This window comes from Chrysemys picta, chromosome 1, assembly GCF_011386835.1.
Source record: "Chrysemys picta bellii isolate R12L10 chromosome 1, ASM1138683v2, whole genome shotgun sequence".
NCBI classification, from domain to species: domain Eukaryota; kingdom Metazoa; phylum Chordata; order Testudines; family Emydidae; genus Chrysemys; species Chrysemys picta.
Window position 1 is genome coordinate 295534253 of NC_088791.1, and position 8090 is coordinate 295542342.

The following is an 8090-nucleotide window of genomic DNA, read 5'->3' on the forward strand; positions in this document are numbered from 1 at the left end:
AATCTGCTGTGAAAGTGTTCTTAAAACGAACATGTTCTGGGCCATCATCCAAGACTGCTATAACATGAAATATATATGGCAGAATGCGGGTAAAACAGAACAGGAGACATACAATTCTTCCCCAAGGAGATCAGTCGCAAATTTAATTAATGCATTATTTTTTTAACGAGCATCTTCAGCATGGAAACCTGTCCTCTGGAATGGTGGCCAAAGCATGAAGGGGCATATGAATGTTTAGCCTATCTGGCACGTAAATATCTTGCAACGCCAGCTATGAAAGTGCCATGTGAACGCCTGTTCTCACTTTCAGGTGACATTGTAAATAAGAAGCAGTCAGCAGTATCTCCCGTCAATGTAAACAAACTTGTTCGTCTTAGCAATTGGCTGAACAAGAAGTAGGACTGAGTGGACTTGTATGCTCTAAAGTTTTACATTGTTTTGTTTTTGAGTGCAGTTAGGTAACAAAAAAAATTACATTTGTAAGTTACACTTTCACGATAAAGAGATTGCACTACAGTACTTGTATGAGGTGAATTGAAATATACTATTTATTTTGTTATTCATTTTTACAGTGCAAATATTTGTAATAAAAATAATATAGAGTGAGCACTGTACACTTTTCATTCTGTGTTGTAATAGAAATCAATATATTTGAAAATGTAGAAAAACATCCAAAAATATTTGATGCATTTACATGGGTATTCTATTGTTTAACAATGCAATTAATTGCAGTTATTTTTTTTTTAGTTAATCGCATGAGTTAACTGCGATTAATCAACAGCCCTATTACAGAACATAAAAAATTCTGTATGCACGCTTTAAAAAATACAACCACCTAAAAACAAGACTCGCATAGCTATTTGGGGGTTGGAGAATTATGAGAGAGAGAGAGAGAGAGGATAAAGCAGAAAGAAGGGGCAGGGTGATCATATAATAACGGTAAAGGTACAAGAAATCCAGATTCTTAAGAGCCAAGAATTAAGGCCCTTTTATGCTGCTCTGGTGATACAAATGGACAGGAAACAGACTCCAGAGTGCTCTCCCAGGACCCCCACCAGTGTACACATCCTAACCCTGAGCATACAGATGGATTGGGGCAGAGAGGGACCAGGAGAGGGGGTGTGGTAAGAGTGCTATTTTATTTCCTTTGAGGCCATGGCCCATAGTAAAGCAGGCCTAACACTCTAACTGCTGTAAGGAACAGCACTGGCCCCAGAATGAAGTGGAGAAAGGTGAGTTTGCCTCTCTTCTTCATTCTTATGCCCAACACCGGGATAGAAAAACTGACAATCAGAACCTTAACATCTCAGACAAGGTCTACACTACAAAGTGTTTTTGCCATAGCTATGTCAGCCAGAGATATGTAAAACTAAATCCCCTAGCCAATTTAGCTATGCCAGTACAGCTGTGCTGATAGAAGAACACTTCTGATGGCATAACTTTTGGGGAAGAAGTGTTATTATGCTAGCAGAAAAAATTCTGTTGGCATATGCAGTGTCTACATTACAGTGCTCTGCTGGTATAGCTATACGAGGAAAACATTTGTAATGTAGACAAAGCATCAGGAACATCATCAGTTTTGTAGATGGCTTATGAAATCCAGTTATTTTGCTTATTTTGTTAAATCCCAAAGTCTCCCAGTTTGTTGTTTTGTTTTCATAGAATCATAGAACCATAGATTAGGGTTGGAAGAGACCTCAGGAGGTCATCTAGTCCAACTCACTCAAAGCAGGACCCACCCCAACTAAATCATCCCAGCCAGGACTTTGTCAAGCCGGGCCTTAAAAACCTCTAGGGATTCCATCACCTCCCTAGGTAACTCATTCCAGTGCTTCACCATCCTCCTAGTGAAATAGTTTTTCCTAATATTCAACCTAAACCTCCCCCACTGCAACTTGAGACCTTTGCTCCTTGTTCTGTCATCTGGTACCACTGAGAACAGCCTAGCTCCATCCTCTTTGGAACCCCACTCTAATACGTCTGTTAGTCTATAAGGTGCCACAGGACTCTTTGTCGCTTTATACATTTGTAGTAGACAGGATTAAAAAAATGAATTTCTTTAAAAAATGAAATCTTGAAATTTGCTGAGAACAGCAAACCTTGTAGAAACCTCCTAAAACCAACCAATCCATTATTATCTTTTGCCCATAATTTTACAAGGTCTGTGATTCTGGGCTATTAATATCATGATGATAAATTAAAATGGAGAAATTCAGTTTGATTAAATGCATTCATATGCTGACACCAATATATTAAGGGTTCACTTTCTGTCTTGCAGGTTACAAATGACTTTTCTTTTAACTAGTTCATTAATTTTAAAATGCCAAAGACTAAATCTGCTAGTGCTGCAATCCCAAAAATCTGCATCATGTGAACAACTTGTTCCACTGAAACAAGCACCCACATGTCTTGTTTTTAAGAAATGTTTAATCCTTTTTTAAAAAATTAATCTAACATGAATTAATTGCTCACTGTTGTTCTCTGATAGTCCAGATTATGTCATAAAATTGGTAGTATGCTTGTGTAACAGTACATGATTGCTATGGGATCCAATCAAAAATGATATATGCATTTCATGAGGCTGTTCTAAAAAACTAAATTTTAAATATGCAATAAATAAATTTTAAAGCAAGAGTAAATTATCAGGGAGGTCAGTATTTATCTGGTTTAGAGTGAGGGAGCATAAGGTATTTAAAACAGGTTATAACCAAGTTTAGTGTATAACATGCACAACCAAACATGTTCTGCAAAGCTAAAAGAACGTTATACATTCCTTACTTTGGATGGGTATGGAGTATATCCAGTTGCTCCAATGCTGTGGTGATGAGGGGTTATGTTGTCTGTCTAATGAGCTAATTGGTTACAGTGAGAGAGAAATTGAAGAGACACTAATTCATTTCAAATTATTGTTTATTTGCAAGCATTTCCATGGTGCCCATTGTGAGTGATCTGATGTGCTTGGGGTAGCCCTCACTGGAAATGCCAGCGTCAGGGCAGGCTGCAAAAGGGAGAGCAGATACTCCCAACATTGGTGGTTAACACTGAAGTTAAACCCACCAACCAGTCACAGACTGTACATCTGATCTCCCACACTGGTTATCAAGAAGTAAAACAAAAAAGAAATCAGACAGCTCCCTCATTGCATTCCAGTTCTCTGGCTAACAATCAGCACCTAGGTCCAGTAGAGTGAGAAGTTATTTTAGAAACTCTGCTCACTATACAAAACGTTTTTCTGAACCCCAAAGGGCCAGCCACACTGCCAGGTCAAAAGTAGGTTGGATCTTACCCCAAAAACCACGCTGCCAGCCAATCCTTTTGTGTCTAAGCAGGGCCGTCCTTAGCCATAGACAGAATAGGCAGTCGCGTAGGGCACCGCTCTTCCAGGGGCACCACACACTCTGCCGGACAGACGGCAAGCAGTGGAGCATGTAAAAGCTGCGCTGGGTCCTAGAGAGAGCCGAATGCCTGCAGCACAGTCTGAGGGAGGGGATTGGCTGCTGGGGTCTCTGGGAAGGGGTGGGGGAAGGAACTCACCTGTGATTGTTACTCTCTCCCCCGACGTGAGGTGAGGCAGACGGGGTGGCTCTGGCAGTATCCTTTGTTGCCCCCCCCATAACGTCCATTCTCCCCCCCCCCACGGAGCACCACCCCTTTCCCCCTTCCCCCCCACGGAGCACCCCTCTCTCCCTCCTCCCCTCCAGCAGGGCTGGGTTGGGTGAGGTGCTAGGGAAAGTGTGTGGGGGGAGGGAGGGCGAGGGTTGCGTGCGGACTCTGAGGAATGAAAGTGAAACTAACTCACTTCCTCCGCAGCTAGCCAGGGTTGGAATGTCACACACAGCTGGCTGGGCTGGGGAAAGGGTGACCAGTGTGAAAAATCAGGACAGGGGGTTGGGGTAGGGTGACCAGATGTCCCACTTTTATAGGGACAGTCCCAATTTTGTTTTTGTTTTTTTTCTTATACAGGCTCTTAACCCTCCACCCCCTGTCCTGATTTTTCACACTTGCTGTCTGGTCACCCTAGGTGGGGGTTAATTGGTGCCTCTATAAGACAAAGCCCCAAATATCGTGACTGGCCCTATAAAATCAGGACATCTGGTCACCCTAGCTGGGGAGCGCGTCTCTCCCCCGGGCTGGCAGCGATTCATCTCATCCAGGGGGAACTGTGCAGGGCAGGATGAGCTGCTGTGGCTCCGTGGGTTCCCCGTCCCTGAGATCAGATGCTGTGATAACTTCACCATTAGGGTTACCATACGTCCTCTTTTTCCCGAACATGTCCGGCTTTTCGGCACTCAAACCCCCGTCCGGGGGGAATTGCCAAAAAGCCGAACATGTCCGGGAAAATGGCGGCTCTGCTCCTCCCCTGACTCTTCGGCTCTGTTTAAGAGCCAGGCTGCCCGAGTGCTACCAGCTTTGGGCAGCCCCCATGCCTCAGGACCCTGCGCCGCCGGAGCCCGGGAGCCCAGTCGCTAACCAGTTCGGAGTGGGAAAGTCGACCACTGGACTCGTGTTGATGAAAATGTGCAGGGCCATTAATTGCATCCTGCTCCAAAAGATCATGACTCTGGGCAACATGCGTCACATTATGGATGGCTGCACAAATGTGCTTCCCTTACTGTGGAGGAGTGATAGATGGCACACATATTCCAATTCTGGCACTAGACCACCTAGCCACTGAGTACATTAATCGCAAGGGGTATTTCTCAGTGGTTCTCCAGGCACTTGTGGCTCACCGTGGGTATTTCACAGACATTAACGCAGGCTGGTCTGGAAAGTGTATGACACACACATCTTTTGGAACACTGGCCTATTCAAGAAGCTGCAAGTAGGGACTTTCTTCCCGGAGCAGAAGATCACTGTAGGGGAAGTCAAAATGCCAACTGTGATGCTGGGAGACGCCGCCTACCCCTTAATGCAGTGGCTTATGAAGCCCTACACAGGGCAACTTGACAACAGCAAGGAACATTTCAACAAGGGTGAGCAAGTGCAGAATGACTGTTGAGTGTGCATTTGGCAGTTTAAAAGCCCGCTGGCGATGTATCTATGGGAAGCTGGACCTGGCCAATTACAGTATTCCTATGCTTATAGCTGCAAGCTGTACGCTCCATAATATTTGTGAAGGGAAGGGTGAAAGCTTCACTCAGAGCTGGACCACAGAGGCTCAGCACCTGAAGGCTGAGTTTGAACAGCCAGAGACCAGGGCTATTAGAGGGGCACAGCGTGGGGCTGTAAGTATCAGGGATGCCTTGAGGCAGCAATTTGAAGCTGAAAGCCACTAATATTTGTTGCTATGCTCGGGACTGCAGTGCTTGTAATGCTAGGAGGTGATTGGTGCACATGATGCAATAAGGGGGTTTAACATAATTATATGTTGCTTTGCAGTGCTCTTTTTGCTTTTAATTAATAGAATAAAGATTGCTTTCAAACCAACACAATCCTTTTATTAAAAGACAACAACTGGAGGAGAGAGTCAACTGAAAAAATACATCAGCAGGGAGGGGGAATGGGGGAACAGAAAGTCCCAGGAAGAGGAGGGGTCCCGGGACAGCTGAAGATTTGTGTATGTCCAGGGATCATATCCAACCTTCTCCTTTGGAGTACAATACAGCGGGTACTGTATTTCAGCAGGGAAAAACTGCAGAGGAATGGGTGTTGAGTGCAGTGGGTAGTGGGAGTCCACAGTGCTGGACTGTGAGGAGGGAGGAGTGGAATGCCATGAGTATATACTGGAGCCAGGAGGTTGATAAGAGTGTGTTGGTGGTGTCTGGGGAGAGCATGGGAAAGAGTTTTGCGACAGCGGCTGCACAGGAGGGCGGGCATGGAGTTGCTCGGTTTGAAGAGCTAGTATCACCTGGAGCGTGTCTTCTTTGTGCTCCATAACATTTAAGAGCCACTCTGTGGTTTCATTCTGGTGTGCCACATTCTCCTAAAGGTCCCTCTTCTCGCTGTCCCACCATTCCTTCAATTCCTGTTTCTTGGCAGTGGAGTATGCATCATAACCTCATGCAGAAAGGCCTCCTTAGTTCTTCTTGGCCGCTTTCTAATTCTGCGCAGCTGTTCTGCCGCCGATAACAAAGAGGGAGGCTGCACTCCTGAGGTCATCTCTGTGAAGTTTAAATGCAACATTTTCTTATGTTCTTATGTTCTTAGAACACAGCCAGTACTCACACACCTGTCACTAAATGGCTGAACCCAGGCAAGCACACATGAGCCACAAGACCCCCAAAATGGTGAGTAGCCTCAGGGGCAAGGTAAATCACTCCTCCCGGACCCTGCTGTACACTGGACACATGGGTCTTGGGGAGAGCCATCACTGTAGGGGGGGCCTGATAATCATTCCTGTCCCCACACTTTCCACAGGATGTGATCAATATGTCGCTGCTGAGGGTGAGTAGGGAATTAAGGGACAGTCTTCTCCAAGCCTTCGGCTTCCACTCTGGCCCCTATGTGTCTCACCTGTGTGCAGCTTCACCCCCCCTCCCCCACTCGTGACAGCACAGTGGCATGGGAAAGTTACCATTAATGGGGCAAGAAACAAAGCAGGTCTGCCAAAGAACCTGTGGCAGCGGATTGCCCAGTATCTCCACGAGAGTTTCCTGGAGATCTCTGAGGGAGATTCCCGTGAAGTGACGGAATCAATCAACGCCTGTTCCGCTGCTCAGACTAGGCATGCAGTGGGAGACAAGCCTGCTTTCTGCAACCCTCCGGCCCTTCTACCCCCAACAACTCGCTTCAGCAATTCCCCAAATCAGATCAACTTGCCAGGGGCCTCCTCTCCTGTTTGCACTTCGCCAAGCTCCGACAGCTCTGACCAGCTAGGCTCCTCCGGGGTAGAAAAGAGCTCCTGGCTGCATGCATCTCTGGTCGCCAAGTCATCCTCTGCCCCTGGGTCCCCCTCCCCCTCCACATCCTCATCCAAGATTTCCTCCTCCTGGCTTGGTCCACTCTCGACTGGCACGTGAGCCAACAAAGTATCCACAGGGACCTTCGCAGTGGAGGTGGGGTCGCTGCCGAGTATCATATCCAGCTCTTTGTAGAACTGGCAGCTCGTGGGCGCAGCACCGGAGCGGCGGTTTGCCTCTTGTGCCTTGTGGTAGGCATTCCGCAGCTCCTTCACTTTTACCCTGCATTGCAGTGTGTCCCAGTCCTGGCCCCTTTCTATCATGCATCATGAAATCTGTCAGTGGGTATCATAAGTCCTACGGCTGGAGCGCAGCTGGAACTGCACAGCCTCCTCTCCCCAAATGCTGATGAGATCCAGCAGGTCACCATTGCTCTAAGCAGGGGATCACCTGGTGCATGGAGCAGGCATGGCCACCTGGAAAGATGCGTTGAGACCACTGCACGCATCACCACACAAACAGGAAGGGGACTTTCAAACTTCCAAAGGAATTTACGGGGTGGGGATGATGGTTGGTCACCTGAGGGCAGGGCAGTAGAGTTCAAACCGATAACTAGAGAGGTCAGAACAGGCATTATGGGACACTTCTCGGAGGCCAATCGCAGTGCTGTAATCGCCTTGGTGTCTATATTGGCACTGCAGCGCTGTAGCCCCCGTGCAGAAATCTGTACACCTCTTGTTGGGGTGGTTTTTTTACAGCGCTGCAACAGCGCAGTTCCTGCGCACTAAGTGGTTTGGCAGTGTGTACACCTCGGGAGTTACAGCGCAGAAAGCTGCTTTTCTGCGCAGAAACTTGCCAGTGTAGACAGGGCCTAAAACTAAAGGTTTATTATAAAGAAAAAAAAAGAACAAGAAGAGAGTTGTTAAATGGTAAAGCAGTCAGATAAATACATAAGACTACAAAGTCCATATATCAAGTTCTTAGCAGTGTTGGTGAGTTTGCTAGCTTGAAAATCCCTCTGGAACACATCCACAGCTTGGATAGGTCATTCAGTCCTTGTTCAGAGTGTTAGACCCACAATAGAGGTCTCTCTATGGGATGGAGAGCAAGCAGATAACGGACACTGTGTTGGTATACAATACTCTATATGCTCTTTACTGATTACAAAACAAACCTTACTCACTCCACAGTCACACCCCAAACATACTATACCAAATTCCAAAGGTCAGAATGGGCCCGATGGCCAGTCGA

At 46.5% G+C, this 8090-nt stretch overlaps 1 protein-coding gene across 3 annotated transcripts in view; it reads right to left on the reverse strand.

The window, feature by feature from the left end:
• RUBCNL (rubicon like autophagy enhancer) overlaps positions 1-3671 on the reverse strand; it is a 50905-nt gene extending 47234 nt beyond the window's left edge. Inside the window, exons 1-2 of one of the 3 annotated variants that reach the window (XM_042842714.2) lie at positions 3535-3671; positions 2779-2852 (exon numbers count right to left, since the gene is read on the reverse strand). The gene's annotated coding sequence lies outside the window, so the exon portion shown is untranslated. Of the gene's footprint in view, positions 1-2778; positions 2853-3286; positions 3459-3534 lie in introns of those variants that run through there. The other 2 variants (XM_042842713.2, XM_042842712.2) reach the window with 2 other exon arrangements.
• Between the last annotated feature and the right edge of the window lie 4419 nt (positions 3672-8090).